This window comes from Rattus rattus, chromosome 16, assembly GCF_011064425.1.
Source record: "Rattus rattus isolate New Zealand chromosome 16, Rrattus_CSIRO_v1, whole genome shotgun sequence".
NCBI lineage: Eukaryota > Metazoa > Chordata > Mammalia > Rodentia > Muridae > Rattus > Rattus rattus.
In genome coordinates, this window is record NC_046169.1 from 2,813,756 (window position 1) to 2,831,179 (window position 17,424).

At 38.0% G+C, this 17,424-nt stretch overlaps 1 pseudogene; it reads left to right on the forward strand.

Annotated features, from left to right (window-relative positions):
- LOC116885432 overlaps positions 1 to 17,424 on the forward strand; it is a 112,012-nt pseudogene that overhangs the window by 22,175 nt on the left and 72,413 nt on the right.

Genomic DNA, 17,424 nt, shown 5'->3' on the forward strand with positions numbered 1-17,424 from the left:
AACTCCTTTTCTACATGTTGGTGTGGTGGGTTTGAATGAAAATGTCCACCATAGACCCATAGAAAGTGAGGCATTGTTGGAGTAGATATGGTCTTGTTGGAGAAAATGTTCTATTGAGGATGGTTTTGAGGTTTCAGAAGCTCAAGATAGGACCAGTGTAACTCTCTTTCGTGCTGCCTGCTGGCCCAGATATAGAACTTTCAGCTCCTTCTCCAGCACCATGTCTTCCTGCATGCATGTCACCAACGCTTCCCACCCTGGCAATAATAAACTGAACCTTTGAACATGTAAGGAAGTTCCAATTAAGTGTTTTCCTTTAAAGGAGTTGACATGATCATGGTATCTATCTACAGCCGGAAAACTCTAAGACAATGGGGAAATAGTTAATCATGTTCACCATGTTTGAATTCACAGCAAAGGAGGTCATATACATACTGACTGCCATAGTCTTCAATCATAGCTTGGTATGAAATAATTCATACCAGAGACAACCCCTCTGAATGTGATAAGTATTGGGAAGTTTTTGTAGTGTTAATTTTTATTTGGCCCTAATACATCCATAAAAGAATATATTAAATGTAATCCATTCTTTTGATTTTTCATACCCTACACACAGCTGAGTAATTTTGTACTGGGGTAAAATCCCAAGACTGAACATAGAAAAACTGTCAAGCAAATAAACTATCTTATTGGTTAGATTGCTTATTCATATCACTCAGAAAACCTATGTACTCAACGAATGTTTAGGCACAAAAAAATAATCAACAGTACCAAATATTCATTCAATATCAATATATACTCGAGAGTAATTATTTGAGTATAATAAATGTGAAAAATTTTTCCAAATTGCTCATCTGTCATAGTCATAATATATCAGATGAGAATCTGGATTAATGCAAATGGGAAAATCAGAATATATACACAAGATGACACTGTTAAAACACAAATACTAAAATTTGCCAGGATACCTGAGACTTTATCCAATATGAAAGTAATGGAAAGAAAATTTTTTTATCTTTAAATGTTCACTTTTGGTCCCAGCATTTCAGTGTAATTTCTGAAAGAGAAAGGAAGGGAAGAGAAAAAAAGAAGGGAAGGAAGGAAGGAATTAAGGAAAGAAAAGAGAGGAAAAAGGAAGGAAGGAAGGAAGGAAAGAAGGAAGGGAGGAAGGAAGAAAGGAAGGAAGGAAGGAGGAAGGAAGGAAGGAAGGAACAAAGGGCTCTTCATTTGTCCTAGGCCTCCACTTACATTTTAAGTTGGGTTGTAAGGCAGATTTCCCATGCTTTCATGCCCTCTCCATTAGGGTTATACCTTCCCTTCAACCTCTTCTCTCCATACTCCCACAGTGTTCATTGCTTAAGCCTTTTCACACATACCCCATAACTCTAGATAATTATTTTAATTTTCCCTATAAAATCATTTCTTTTCAATGTCAAAATGTTTTTATATGACAGCCATAAGAGTGTGCTTTGTACCAATACCATACACTTTTTATCACTATTGCTCTGTAATACAGCTGGATGTTAGAGATGGTGATTCCAAGATATCCTTTAATTGCTGAGAATAGTTTTTGATATCTTGAGTTTTTTTGGTATTCCAAATGAATTTTCAAATTGCTTTGACTCTGTGAAGAATTGAGTTCGAATACTGATGGGAGATCACATTGAATCATTAGATTGCTTTTGGAAAGATGTTCATTTTTCCTATATTAATCCTGCCAATCATGGGCATGGGATATCTTTCCATCTTTTGAGATCTTCAATTTCTTTCTTTACAGACTTGAAGTTCTTGTAATACAGATCATTCACTTGCTTGGTTAGAGTCATCACTCCAAGATATTTTATATTATTTGTGGCTATTCTGAAGGGTGTCATTTCACTAATTTCTTTCTCAGCCTCTTTGTCCTTTGTATAGAGGAAGGGTACTGATTTGTTTGAGTTAGTTTTCTAACAAATCACTTTGCTGAAGTTGATTATCAGCTGTAGGAGTTCTCTGGTGGAACTTTTGGGGTCACTTAACTGTACTGTATCATCTGCAAATAGTAATGTATTGACTACTTCCTTTCCAATTTGTATCCATTTGGCCTCCTTTTGTTGTCTAATTCTGACTAGAATTTCAAGTACTATAGTGAATGGGTAGGGAGAAAGTGGGGAGCCTAGTCTAGTCCCTGATTTTAGTGAGATTGCTTCAAGTCTCTGCCCATTTAGCTTGATGTACATTTCTTTAACTATGGTTGGGTATAGGCCTTGAATTCCTGATCTTTCCAAGACTTTTATCATGAGGGGGTGTTGAATTTTGTCAAATGATTTCTCCACCTCATGATCATGTGACTTTTTTTCTTTGAGTATCTTTGTACAGGGGATTATGTTGATAGATTTCTGTATACTGAAGTAACCCTGCATCCCTGGGATGAAGCCTACTTGATCATGATGGATAAACATTTTGATCTGTTATTGAATTCATTTTGAGAGAATTTTATTGAGTATTTTTGTATTGATATTCCTAATGGAGATTGGACTGAAGTTTCACTGTTATGTCTTTGTGTGGTTTATGTATAAGTGTGATTGTGGTTTCATAGAACAAATTTTTACTTCTGTTTGATGTTGTGGAATACTTTGGAGAGTACTGGTATTAGGTCTTCTATGAAGATCTGATAGAGTTCTGCAATAAACCCATCTAGGCCTGGGCTTCAGTTGTATAATGCACATTTAATGACTGCTTCTATTTATTTAGGAGATATGGGAGTGTTTAGAATGTTCATCTGATCCTGATTTAACTTTGGTACCTGGTATCTGTCTAGAAAATTGTCCAGTTCATCAACATTTTTCAGTTTTGTTGAGTATAGGCTTTTGTACTAGGATCTGATGATTTTTTGTAAATTTACACAGTTTTTTTTTGTTATGCCTCTCTTATCATTTCTAATTTTGTTAATTTGGATACTGTCTCTGTGCCTTCTGGTTAGTCTGACTAAGGGTTTGTCCAACTTATTGGTTTTCTCAAAGAACAACTCCTGGTTTTGTCTATCTTTGTATAGAACTTTTTATTTCTCTTCAGTTGATTTCTGCCTGAGTTTGATTATTTCTTGCTGTCTACTCCTCTTGGCTGTATTTGATTCTTTTTGTTCTAGAGTATTCAGGAGTGAGGTAAATCTGCTAGTGTATGCTATCTCCAGTTTGTTTTGGAGGCACTCAGAGCTATGAGTTTTCCTCTTAGCACTAATTTCATTGTGTCCCATAAGTTTGGGTATGTTGTGCTTTTATTAAAATTAAATTCTAAGTCTTTAATTTCTTATTCTTCCTTGACCAAATTGTCATTGAATAGAGCATTGTTCAGCTTGCATGGATATGTGTGCTCTGTCATTTTTTGTTACTGCAAACTAGCCTCAGTAATGGTGATCTGACAGAATGCATGGATTATTTTTATCATCTTGTATAAGTTGACCATTTAGATGGTGAGTTTTTGAGAAGGCATCATAAGGTGCTGAGAAGAAGGTAAATTCTTTTGTTTTGGGATGAAATATTCTATAGATATCTGTTAAAATCCATTTGGTTCATAACTTCTGTTCATTTCACTGTGTGTCTGTTTAGATTCTGTTTCCATATTCTGTCCATTGATTATAGTACAGTGCTGATATCTCCCACTATCATTGTGTGAGGTGCAATGTGTGCTTGGCACTTAAGTAAACTTTCTTTTATTAATGTGTAATGAACCACAATTTCTGAATCAATTCCTCTGTTGAAGGGCATCTGGGTTCTTTCCAGCTTCTGGCTATTAAAAAGAAGGTTTCGGTGAACATAGTGGAGCATGTGTACTTGTTACACATTGTTATATCTTTTGGGTGTATATGACAAGGAGTGGGATAGCTGGGTCCTCAGGTAGTACTATGGCCAATTTCCTGAGGAACCACCAGACTGATTTCTAGAGTGTTCCTCTATTTCCACATCCTTTCCAGGATTTGCTGTCACGTGAGTTTTTAAACTTATGTATTCTGACTGGTGTGAGGTAGAATCCCAGAATTCTTTTGATTTGCATTTTATGGATAACTAATGATGTTTAATATTTTCTTTAGGTGCTTCTTAGGCATTCAACATTCCTCAGTTGAGAATTCTTTGTTTGGCTCTGTACCCTGTTGTTTAATAGGGTTATTTGATTCTCTGGAATCTAACTTCATGAGTTCTTTATATACATTGGTTATTAGCCCACCATCAGATGCAGGATTGGTAAAGATCTTTTCCCAATCTGCTCTTTGCTCTTTTGTTGTAATGAGAGTTTCCATTGCCTTACAGAAACTTTGCAATTTTATGAGGTCTTATTTATGTATACTTGATCTTAGAGCATAAGCCTTTGGTGTTCTGTTCAGGAAATTTTCCCCTGTGCCTATGTCTTAAAGTCTCTTTTCAACTTTTTCTTCTATTAGTTTGAGTTTATCTGGTTTTATGTGGAGGTGCTTCCTCATTATGGACTTGAGCTATGTACGATGTGAAAAGAATGGATTAATTTGCATTCTTCTATGTGCTGCCCTCCAGGTGAACCAGCACCATTTGTTGAAAGTGCTATGTTTTTCCCATTGAATGGTTTTAGCTCCTTTGTCAAAGTTCAAGTGACCATAGGTGTGTGGGTTCTTTTCTGGTTCTTCAATTCTATTCCATTGATCTACCTGCCTGTCTCTGTACCAATACCATACAGTCTTTTTATATCACTATTGGTCTAAAACAAACCTGGACAATAAGGATGGTGATTCCCCCAGGAATTCTTTAATTGATGAGGATAACTTTAGCTATTCTTGGATTTTTGTTTTTCCAAGTGAATTTGCAAATTCCTCTTTCTTTTTTTTTTTTTTTCGGAGCTGGGGACTGAACCCAGGGCCTTGCGCTTGCTAGGCAAGCACTCTACCACTGAGCTAAATCCCCAACCCCCAAATTCCTCTTTCTAATTCTGTGAAGGATTGACTTTGGATTTTGATGGGAATTGCATTGAATCTGTACATTGCTTTTGGAAAGACATTCATTTTTCCTATATTAATCCTGACAACCCATGAGGATGGGAGATTTTTCCCTCTTCTGAGATCTTCAATTTCTTTCTTCAGAGACTCAAAGTTCTTGTAATACAGATCTTTCACTTGCTTGCTTAGAGTCATACCAAGGTATTTTATATTATTTGTGACTATTGTGAAGGGTGTCATCATTTCTCTAATTTCTTTCTCAGCCTGTTTTCCTTTGAGTAGAGGAAGGCTACTGATTTGTTTGAGTTAATTGTATATCCAGCCACTTTGCTGAAGTTGTTTATCAGCTGTAGGACTTCACTGGTAGAATTTTGTGGGTCACTTAAGTATACTATTATATGATCTGCAAATAGTGATATACCGACTTTTTCTTTTCCTGCTTGTACCCCTTTGACCCCTTTTATTGCCTAACTACTCTGGCTAGGACTTCAAGTACTATATTGAATAGTCTAGGAGAGAGTGGCAGGCTTGTCTATTCCCTGATTTTAGTGGGATTACTTCAAGTTTCTCTCCATTTAGTTTGATGTTGACTACTGGTTTGCTGTATATTGCTTTAACTGTGTTTAAGTATGGGCCTTGAATTCTTTATCATTTCAAGACTTTTACAATGAAGGGTGTTGAATTTTGTCAAAAGTCTTTGCAGCATCTAATGAGTTGATCCATATAAGTTTTAGGTTTGTTTATTTAGAGGATTACATTGATAGATTTCTGTATATTGTACAATCCTCACATCCCTGGAATGAAGCCTAGTATATCATGATGGATCATCATTTTAATGTGTACTTTGATTCTCTTTTAAAGAATCTTATTGAGTATTTTGACATCGATATTCTTAAGGGAAATTGGTCTTAAGTTGTCTTTCTTTGTTGGGTCTACATGTGGTTTAGGTATAAGCCTAATTGTGACTTTATAGAATAAATTTGGTAGTGTTCCTTCTGTTTTTCTTTTGTGGAATAGTTTGGAGAATATTGGTGTTAGGTCTTCTATGAATGTCTCATAGAATTGAGTACTAAAGTCACCTGGTACTGAGATTTTTTGGTTGGGAGACTTTTAAAGATTGCTTCTATTTCTTTAGGAGTTATAGGACAGTTTAGATGTACTATCTGATCCTGATTTATCTTTAATACCTGATGTCTGTCTAGAAAATGGTCTATTTTATCCACATTTTCCAGTTTTGTTGAGTATAGTCTTTTGTACTAGGATCTGATGTTTTTTTTTAAATTTCACATTTTTTTTATTATATCTCCCTTATCTTTTCTAATTTTGTTAATTGGATTCTGTCTCTGTGCCTTCTGGTTAGTCTGCCTAAGGGTTTGTCTATCTTCTTGGTTTTTTCAAAGAACCAGCTCCTGGTTTTGTCGATCCTTTGTATAGTTCTTTTTGTTTCTCCTTGTTTGATTTTTCCCCTGAGTTTGATTAGTTCCTGCTGTCTACTCCTCTTGGGTATATTTGCTTCTTTCTGTTCTAGACCTTTCAGGTGTGAGATCAAGCTGCTAGTATATGCTCTCTCCAGTTTCTTTTTGAAGCCACTCAGATCTGTGAGTTTTCTTCTTAGCACTGCTTTAATTGTGTCCTTTAAATTTGGGTTATGTTGTGCCTACTTACCATTAAATTCTAAAAAAGACTTTAATTTCTCTTTTTATTTACACCAAGTTATCATTGAGTAGAGCATTGTTCAGCCTTCATGGGTCTGTGGGTCTGTTGTTATGTTGTTATTGAAGGACACCCTTAGTCCATGCTGATCTGATAGGATGCATGGGATTATGTCTATCATCTTGTAAGGTTGAGGCTTGTTTTGTGATTGATTACATGGTCAATTTTGGAGAAGGCACCATGAGTGTGAAGAAGAAGGTGTATTATTTTGTTTAGGATGAAATATTCTATAGATCTCTGTTAAAGCCATTTGGTTCATAACATCTGTTTATTTCAAAGTATCTATGTTTAGGTTCTATTTCCATGATCCATCCATTCATTACTGTGGAGTGTTCAAGTCTCCTACTACTATTGTGTGTCATGAAATGTATGCTTTGAGCTTTAGTAAAGTTTCTTTCATGAATGTAGTTGCCCTTGCATTTGTAGCATATATGTTTGGCATTGAGAGTTCATCTTGGTAAACTTTTCTTTGAGGGATATGTAGTGTCCTTCCTTAAGTTTGTTGATAAATTTTAGTTGAAAGTCAATTTTACTTGATATGAAAATGGCTACTCCAGCTTGTTTCTTGGGACCATTTGCTTGGAAACTTTTCCCCAGTCTTTAAATCTGAGAAAGTGTCTATCCTTGTCACTGAGGTGTATTTCCTGTGTGCAGAAAAATGCAGGGTCCTATTTAACTACCCAGGCTGTTAGTCTATGTCTTTTTATTGAGGAATTGAGTCCATTGATGTTGAGAGATATTAGGAACCAATGATTAATCTTTCCTACCATTTTGGTGTTGGAGGTAGAATTAACTTTAGGATGTCTTCATTTTGGGTTATTTAAAAGAAGATTAGTAGGGTATATATTACTCCTGTGTTAGGGTTTTCCATCTGTTATCCTTTTAAGACTGCATTTGTGCAAAGATATTGGGTAGATTTGGTTTGTCAGGAAATATCTTGGTTTCTCCATCTATGTTAATGGAGAGTTTTGCTGGATATAGTAGCTTGGGCTGTACTTTGGGTTCTCTTAGTTTCTGTATGACATCTGTCCAGGATCTTCCTGCTTTCACAGTCTCTGTTGAGAAGGCTGGGGTAATTCTGATAGGTCTACCTTGATATGTTATTAGACCTTTCTGTTTTACTGCTTTTAATATTCTTTGTTTAGTGCATTTGGTGTTTTGCTTATAATGTGATGGGAGGAATTTCTTTTCTGGTCCAATCTGTCTGGAGTTCTGTCGGCTTTTTGTATGCTTATACACATCTCTTTCTTTATATTAGGGAAGTTTTCTTCTGTAATTTTGTTGAAGATATTTACAGGCCTTTGAGTTGGGAATCTTCACTCTCTTCTCTACTTATCATCCTTACGTTTGCTCTTCTCATTGTGTCCTGGATTTCCTGGATGTTTTGCGTTGGGATTTTTTTGTGTTTTGCATTTTGAGTGTTGTGTCAATGTTTTCTATGGTATCTTATGCCCCTGAAATTCTCTCTTCTATCTGTTGTTTTCTGTTGGTGATGCTTGCATGTATGAGTTATGATCTCTTTCCTGGGTTGTTTTGTCTCCCTTTGTGATTTCTTTATTGTTTTTTTTTTTTTTTTTGTTCCTGGAATGTTTTTGTTCAATTTCTTCACCTGTTTGGTTTTGCTTTCCAGTAATTCTTTAAGGGATTTTTGTATTGCCTCTTAAAGGACTTCTACTGGTTTACTTGTGTTTTCCTATATTTCTTTAAGTGAGTTATTTATGCTTTCTTAAAGTCACCTAACATCATCATACTGTATGATTTTGAAAGAGAATCTTGCTTTCCAGAGTGTTGGGGTATACTGGAATTTCTCTGGTGTGAGAACTGGCTTCTGAAGTTGCCAAGTGGCCTTGGTTTCTGTTGCTTATTTTGTTCCACTTGCTTCTCATCAACTGCTTATCTGTGGTGTTAGCTGATCTTGCTGTCTCTGACAATGGTTTGACCTCCTGTAAGCCTGTGTGTCAGAACTCCTGGCACACCAGCTCTCTCATGTTGGGATCTGGTATTAATACAGAAACAGGCAAGTAGATCAATGGAATAGAATTGAAGAACCAGAAATAAATACACATAGGTATGGTCACTTGACCTTTGACAAAGGAGCTAAAACATTCAATGGAAAAAAGCACAACATTTCCAACATATAGTGCTGGTTCAAATGGAGGTCAGCATGTAGAATAATGCAAATTTATCTATTCTTTTCACTTTGTACAAAGCTCAAGTCCTTGATGATCAAGCACCTCCACATAAAGCCAGATACATTCAAACTAATAGAAAAAAAAATTCCAAAGAGCCTTTAAGACACAGGCACAGGGGAAAATTTCCTGAACAGAACACATATGGCTTATGCTCTAAGATCAAGAATCAACAAATGGGATCTCATAAAGTTGCAAAGTTTCTATAAGGCAAAGGAAACTCTTATTAGGATAATAGAGCAACTAACAGATTGGATTGTAACCAATCCTACATCTGACAGAGGGTGAATATCCAATGTGTACAAAGAACTCAAGAAGTTAGACTACAAAGAATCAAATAGCCCTATTAAACACATGATATAGAGCTAAGCAAAACATTTTCAACTGAGGAATATCATCATTAGTCATCAGGGGAATGCAAATCAAAACAAATCTGAGATTTCACCTCACATTGGACAGAATACCTGAGATTGAAAACTCAGGTGACAGCATACACTGGCAAGGATGTGGAGAAAAAGAAACACTCAACTGTTCCTCCCTCCATTGTTGCTGGGATTGCAAGATGGCACAACCACTCTGGAAATCAGTGGGTGGTTTCTCAGAAAATTGGACATAGAGCTACCTGAGGACCCAGCTGTACCACTGCTGGACATATACCCAAAAATTGCTCTAGTATATAGCAAGTATACATGCTTCAGTATGTTCGTAGCAGCCTTATTTGTAATAGCCAGAAACTGGAAAGAACTCAGATGTCCTTTAACAGAGGAATAAATAAAAAAGTAGTACATTTACAGAATGGAATACTACTCACCTATTAAAAACAGTGACTTAGGGGTTGGGAATTTAGCTCAGAGGTAGAGGGCTTGCCTCACAAGCCCAAAGCCCTGGTTTGGGTCCTCAGCTCTGGAAAAAAAAACAATGGCTTCATGAAATTCATAGGCAAATGAATGGAACTAGAAAATATCATACTTAATGAGGTAATCAAAACACCAAAAAACATACATGGTATGAAACTCACTGATAAGCAAATATTAGCCCTAAAACTGGAAATGCCAAAATACAATTCATAGACCACATGATGCTCAAGAAGAAGGAATACCAAAGTGTAGATGCTTTACACCTACTTAAAAAGGGGAACAAAAATACTCACAGGAGGATATATGGAGACATGGAGACAGAGTGTGGAGCAAAGACTGAAGAAAAGGCCATCCAGAGACTGCACCACCTGGAGTTCCATCCCATATACAGCCACCAAACCAAGACAATGTAGTGAATAAGTGCTTCCTGAAGGAGCCTGATATAGCTGTCTCTTGAGTGACTTTGACAGAGTCTGACAATACAGAGGTGGATGCTCACAGCCAACCATTGAACTGAGAAGGTGGTTCACAATGGAGGAGTAACGAAAGGGACTGAAATAGCAGAACAGGTTGGCAATTCCTAAGAACAACAACAAAATCAACCAACCAGAACACCCTCCAAGAGCTCCTAGGAAGTAAACCACCTTTCCAAGGGTACATAAGGATGGATATTGTTCAAGCCACATACATAACAGAGGATGCCCTTTTCAGGCATCAATGGGAGGAGAGGCCTTTGGTCCTGTCAAGGCTCAATGCCCCAGTGTAGGGAAATGTCAGGGTAGAGAGGTGGGACAGAGTGGCTCGGTTGGTGGGGGAGCACCACATAAAAGCAGGGAGAAATAGCTGGTTTCTGGAGGGAAAATCAGCAAAAGGGATAATATTTGAAAAGAAAATAAAAAATATATCCAATAAAAGAAAGAAACGTCAAAAAAAGGACTTTGATAACCCCTATTAAAACTGGGTTAAAAAAATAGGGAGAGCTCAGGGAATGAGACAAAACTAAAAATAAAATTGAGTGTGCTTTACAGACTACAGGTACTGAAATTTACAGAACAATAACTCCTATGCACTGAAATCTGAAATTTGTTCTAAATTTTCTCCCAAGATCATATTTCCAACCAACTTCTCCAAGATAGCTAGTGAGTGAGTATTGCCCCTGGGATTTCATAAGTATGCTAATCTCATTCATGAAAGCTCCAGTTTCATGACAAGATAACACTATCAACTTAAAAAAATGATAATTCCAACACAAAAGGTTATAAATTTGGACTTCCGGTTTTTAACGGGATTCCCAAACCCGTGGATCCCTGCCCACAGCAGCTCTCTGTTCCCAAACCCTGTGGGAGAGAGACCTCACCACCTGGACAGGTGGGCACTCCTGAGACTGCAGAGTGGAAGAGACCACCAACCTTGCCCACCCCTGCCCACATCCCTGGCCCAAGAGGAAACTGTATACGGCCTCTGGGTTCCCTTGGATAAGGGCACAGCAGCAGCAGGTCCCCTGTGTCTGAGACACCACCGGAACCTGAAGGGACCGACCAGATAAACAGTTCTCTGCACCCAAATCCCATGGGAGGGAGAGCTAAACCTCCAGAAAGGCAGACACGCTTGGGAAACCAGAAGAGACTGCAATCTGCCCACATTACAGATTCCAGAGGAAAATACCAAACGCCATCTGGAACCCTGGGGCACAGAAGCTCCCAGAAAGGGCGGCGCAGATCTTCCTGGTTGCTGCCCCTGTGGAGAGCTCATAAGCAACACCCTACGAGCAAACTTGAGCCTCGGGACCACAGGTAAGACAAACCTTCCTACTCCAAGCGACCTGCCTAGTGAACCCAGGACACAGGCCCACAGGAACAGCTGAAGACCTGTAGATAGGAAAAACTACACGCCTGAAAGCAGAACACTCTGTTCCCATAACTGGCTGAAAGAAAACAGGAAAACAGGTCTACAGCACCCCTGACACACAGGCTTATAGGACAGTCAAGCCACTGTCAGAAATAGAAGAACAAAGTAACACTAGAGATAATCTGATGACGAGAGGCAAACACAGGAAACCAAGCAACAGAAACCAAGACTACATGGAATCATTGGAGTCCAATTCTCCCACCAAAGCAAACACGGAATATCCAAACACACCAGAAAAGCAAGATCTAGTTTCAAAATCATATTTGATCATGATGCTGGAGGACTTCAAGAAAGACGTGAAGAACTCCCTTAGAGAAATACAGGAAAACATAAATAAACAAGTAGAAGCCTACAGAGAGGAATCAGAAAAATCCCTGAAAGAATTCCAGGAAAACACAATCAAACAGTTGAAGGAATTAAAAATGGAAATAGAGGCAATCAAGAAAGAACACATGGAAACTACCCTGGATATAGAAAACCAAAAGAAGAGACAAGGAGCCATAGATACAAGCTTCACCAACAGAATACAAGAGATGGAAGAGAGAAATCATTGACTCAACTGTCAAAGATAATGTAAAGCGGAAAAATCTACTCGTCCAAAACGTACAGGAAATCCAGGACTCAATGAGAAGATCAAACCTAAGGATAATAGGTATAGAAGAGAGTGAAGACTCCCAGCTCAAAGGACCAGTAAATATCTTCAACAAAATCATAGAAGAAAACTTCCCTAACCTAAAGAAAGAGATACCCATAAGCATACAAGAAGCGTACAGAACTCCAAATAGATTGGACCAGAAAAGAAACTCCTTCCGTCACATAATAGTCAAGACACCAAATGCACAAAATAAAGAAAGAATATTAAAAGCAGTAGGGAAAAAGGTCAAGTAACATATAAAGACAGACCTATCAGAATCACACCATACTTTTCACTAGAGACTATGAAAGCCCGAAGATCCTGGACAGATGTCATACAGACCCTAAGAGAATACAAATGCCAGCCCAGGTTACTGTATCCTGCAAAACTCTCAATTAACATAGATGGAGAAACCAAGATATTCCATGACAAAACCAAATTTACACAATATCTTTCTACAAATCCAGCACTACAAAGGATAATAAATGGTAAAGCCCAACATAAGGAGTCAAGCTATACCCAAGAAGAGGCAAGAAACTAATCGTCTTGGCAACAAAACAAAGAGAAGAAAAGCACACAAACATAACCTCATATCCAAATATGAATATAACAGGAAGCAATAATCACTATTCCTTAATATCTCTCAACATCAATGGCCTCAACTCCCCAATAAAAAGACATAGATTTACAAACTGGATATGCAACGAGGACCCTGCATTCTGCTGCCTACAGGAAACACACCTCAGAGACAAAGACAGACACTACCTCAGAGTAAAAGGCTGGAAAACAAATTTCCAAGCAAATGGTCGGAAGAAGCAAGCTGGAGTAGCCATTCTAATATCAAATAAAATCAATTTTCAACTAAAAGTCATCAAAAAAGATAAGGAAGGACACTTCATATTCATCAAAGGAAAAATCCACCAAGATGAACTCTCAATCCTAAATATTTATGCCTAAATACAACGGCACCTACATACGTAAAAGAAACCTTACTAAAGCTCAAAACACACATTTCACCTCACACAATAATAGTAGGAGATTTCAGCACCCCACTCTCATCAATAGACAGATCATGGAAACAGAACTTAAACAGAGACATAGACAGACTAAGAGAAGTCATGAACCAAATGGACTTAACAGATATTTATAGAACATTCTATCCTAAAGCAAAAGGATATACCTTCTTCTCAGCTCCTCATGGTACTTTCTCCAAAATTGACCATATAATTGGTCAAAACACAGGCCTCAACAGATACAGAAAGATAGAAATAATCCCATGCGTGCTATCAGACCACCACGGCCTAAAGCTGGTCTTCAATAACAATAAGGGAAGAACACCCACATATACATGGAAGTTGAACAATGCTCTACTCAATGATAACCTGGTCAAGGAAGAAATAAAGAAAGAAATTAAAGGCTTTTTAGAATTTAATGAAAATGAAGGTACAGCATACCCAAACTTATGGGACACAATGAAGCTGTGCAAAGAGGAAAACTCATAGCTCTGAGTGCCTGCAGAAAGAATCAGGAGAGAGCATATGTCACCAGTTTGACAGCAGACCTAAAAGCTCTAGAACAAAAAGAAGCAAATACACCCAGGAGGAGTAGAAGGCAGGAAATAACCAAATTCAGAGCTGAAATCAACCAAGTAGAAACAAAAAGGACCATAGAAAGAATCAACAGAACCAAAAGTTGGTTCTTTGAGAAAACCAACAAGATAGATAAACCCTTAGCCAGACTAACGAGAGGACACAGAGAGTGTGTCCAAATTAACAAAATCAGAAATGAAAAGGTAGACATAACTACAGATTCAGAGGAAATTAAAAAAATCATCAGATCTTACTATAAAAGCCTATACTCAACAAAACTTGAAAATCTGCAGGAAATGGACAATTTCCTAGACAGATACCAGGTACCGAAGTTAAATCAGGAACAGATAAACCAGTTAAACAACCCCATAACTCCTAAGGAAATAGAAGCAGTCATTAAAGGTCTCCCAACCAAAAAGAGCCCAGATCCAGACGGGTTTAGTGCAGAATTCTATCAGACCTTCATAGAAGACCTCGTACCAATATTATCCAAACTATTCCACAAAATTGAAACAGATGGAGCACTACCGAATTCCTTCTATGAAGCCACAATTACTCTTATACCTAAACCACACAAAGACCCAACAAAGAAAGAAAACTTCAGACCAATTTCCCTTATGAATATCGACGCAAAAATACTCAATAAAATTCTGGCAAAACGAAACCAAGAGCAGATCAAAACAATCATCCACCATGATCAAGTAGGCTTCATCCTAGGCATGCTGGGATGGTTTAGTATACAGAAAACCATCAACATGATCCATTATATAAACAAACTGAAAGAACAAAACCACATGATCATTTCATTAGATGCTGAGAAAGCATTTGACAAAATTCAACACCCCTTCATGATAAAAGTCCTGAAAAGAATAGGAATTCAAGGCCCATACCTCAACATAGTAAAAGCCATATACAGCAAACCAGTTGCTAACGTTAAAGTAAATGGAGAGAAACTTGAAGCAATCCCACTAAAATCAGGGACTAGACAAGGCTGCCCACTCTCTCCCTACTTATTCAATATATTTCATGAAGTTCTAGCAAGAACAATCAGACAACAAAAGGAGGTCAAGGGGATACAGATCGGAAAAGAAGAAGCCAAAATATCACTATTTGCAGATGATATGATAGTATATTTAAGTGATCCCAAAAGTTCCACCAGAGAACTACTAAAGCTGATAAACAACTTCAGCAAAGTGGCTGGGTATAAAATTAACTCAAATAAATCAGTAGCCTTCCTCTACACAAAAGAGAAACAAGCCAAGAAAGAAATTAGGGAAATGACACCCTTCATAATAGACCCAAATAATATAAAATACCTCGGTGTGACTTTAACCAAACAAGTAAAAGATCTGTACAATAAGAACTTCAAGACTCTGAAGAAAGAAGTTGAAGAAGACCTCAAAAGATGGAAGGCTCTCCCATGCTCATGGATTGACAGGATTAATATAGTAAAAATGGCAATTTTACCAAAAGTGATCTACAGATTCAATGCAATCCCCATCCAAATACCAATCCAATTCTTCAAAGAGTTAGACAGAACAATTTACAAATTCATCTGGAATAACAAAAAACCCCGGATAGCTAAAACTATCCTCAACAACGAAAGGACTTCAGGGGGAATCACTATCCCTGAACTCAAGCAGTATTACAGAGCAATAGTGATAAAAACTGCACGGTATTGGTACAGAGACAGACAGACCAATGGAACAGAATTGAAGACCCACAAATGAACTCACACACCCATGGGCACTTGATTTTTGACAAAGGAGCCAAAACCATCCAATGGAAAAAAGATAGCATTTTCAGAAAATGGTGCTGGTTCAACTGGATGTCAACATGTAGAAGAATGCAGATCGATCCATGATTATCACCCTGTAAAAAGCTTAAGTCCAAGTGGATCAAGGACCTCCACATCAAACCAGATACACTCAAACTAATAGAAGAAAAACTAGGGCAGCATCTTGAACACATGGGCACTGGGAAAAATTCCCTGAACAAAACAAAAATGGTTTATGCTCTAAGATCAAGAATCGACAAATGGGATCTCATAAAACTGCAAAGCTTCTGTAAGGCAAAGGACACTGTGGTTAGGACAAAACGGCAACCAACAGATTGGGAAAAGATCTTTACCAATCCTACAACAGATAGAGGCCTTATATCCAAAATATACAAAGAACTCAAGAAGTTAGACCGCAGGGAGACAAATAACCCTATTTAAAAATGGGGTTCAGAGCTAAACAAAGAATTCACAGCTGAGGAATGCCGAATGGCTGAGAAACACCTAAAGAAATGTTCAACATCTTTAGTAATAAGGGAAATGCAAATCAAAACAACCCTGAGATTTCACCTCACACCAGTGAGAATGGCTAAGATCAAAAACTCAGATGACAGCAAATGCTGGCGAGGATGTGGAGAAAGAGGAACACTCCTCCATTGTTGGTGGGATTGCAGACTGGTACAACGTTTCTGGAAATCAGTCTGGAGGTTCCTCAGAAAATTGGACATTGAACTGCCTGAGGATCCAGCTATACCTCTCTTGGGCATATACCCAAAAGATGTTTCAACATATAAGAAAGACACGTGCTCCATTATGTTCATAGCAGCCTTATTTATAATAGCCAGAAGCTGGAAAGAACCCAGATCCCCTTCAACAGAGGAATGGATACAGAAAATGTGGTACATCTACACAATGGAGTATTACTCAGCTATCAAAAAATTACTTTATTAAATTTGTAGGCAAATGGTTGGAACTAGAAAATATCATCCTGTGTTTGGTAACCCAATCACAGAAAAACACACATGGTATGCACTCATTGATAAGTGGCTAGTAGCCCAAATGCTTGAATTATCCTAGATGCCTAGAACACATGAAACTCAGACGGATGATCAAAATGTGAATGCTTCACTCCTTATTTAAAAGGGGAACAAGTATACCCTTGGTAGGGAATAGAGAGGCAAAGATTAAAACAGAGACAGAAGGAACACCCATTCAGAGCCTGCCCCACATGTGGCCCATACATATACAGCCACCCAATTAGACAAGATGGATGAAGCAAAGAAGTGCAGGCAGACAGGAGCCGGATGTAGATCTCTCCTGAGAGACACAGCCAGAATACAGCAAATACAGAGGCGAATGCCAGCAGCAAACCACTGAATTGAGAACAGGACCCCCGCTGAAGGAATCAGAGAAAGACCTGGAAGAGCTTGACGGGGCTTGAGACCCCATATGAACAACAATGCCAAGCAACCAGAGCTTCCAGTGACTAAGCCACTACCTAAAGACTATACATGGACTGACCCTGGACCTCATAGGTAGCATTGAATATCCTAGTAAGAGCACCAGTGGAAGGGGAAGCCCTGGGTCCTGCTAATACTGAACCCCCAGTGAACGTGATTGTTTGGGGGGAGGGCAGCAATGGGGGGACGATGGGGAGGGGCACACCCATAAAGAAGGGGAGGGGGAAGGGTTAGGGGGATGTTGGCCCATAAACCAGGAAAAGGAATAACACTTGAAATGTAAAGAAGAAATACTCAAGTTAATAAAAAAATGAAAGAAGAAATTATGGGAAAAAAGGTTATAAATTTGAAAATG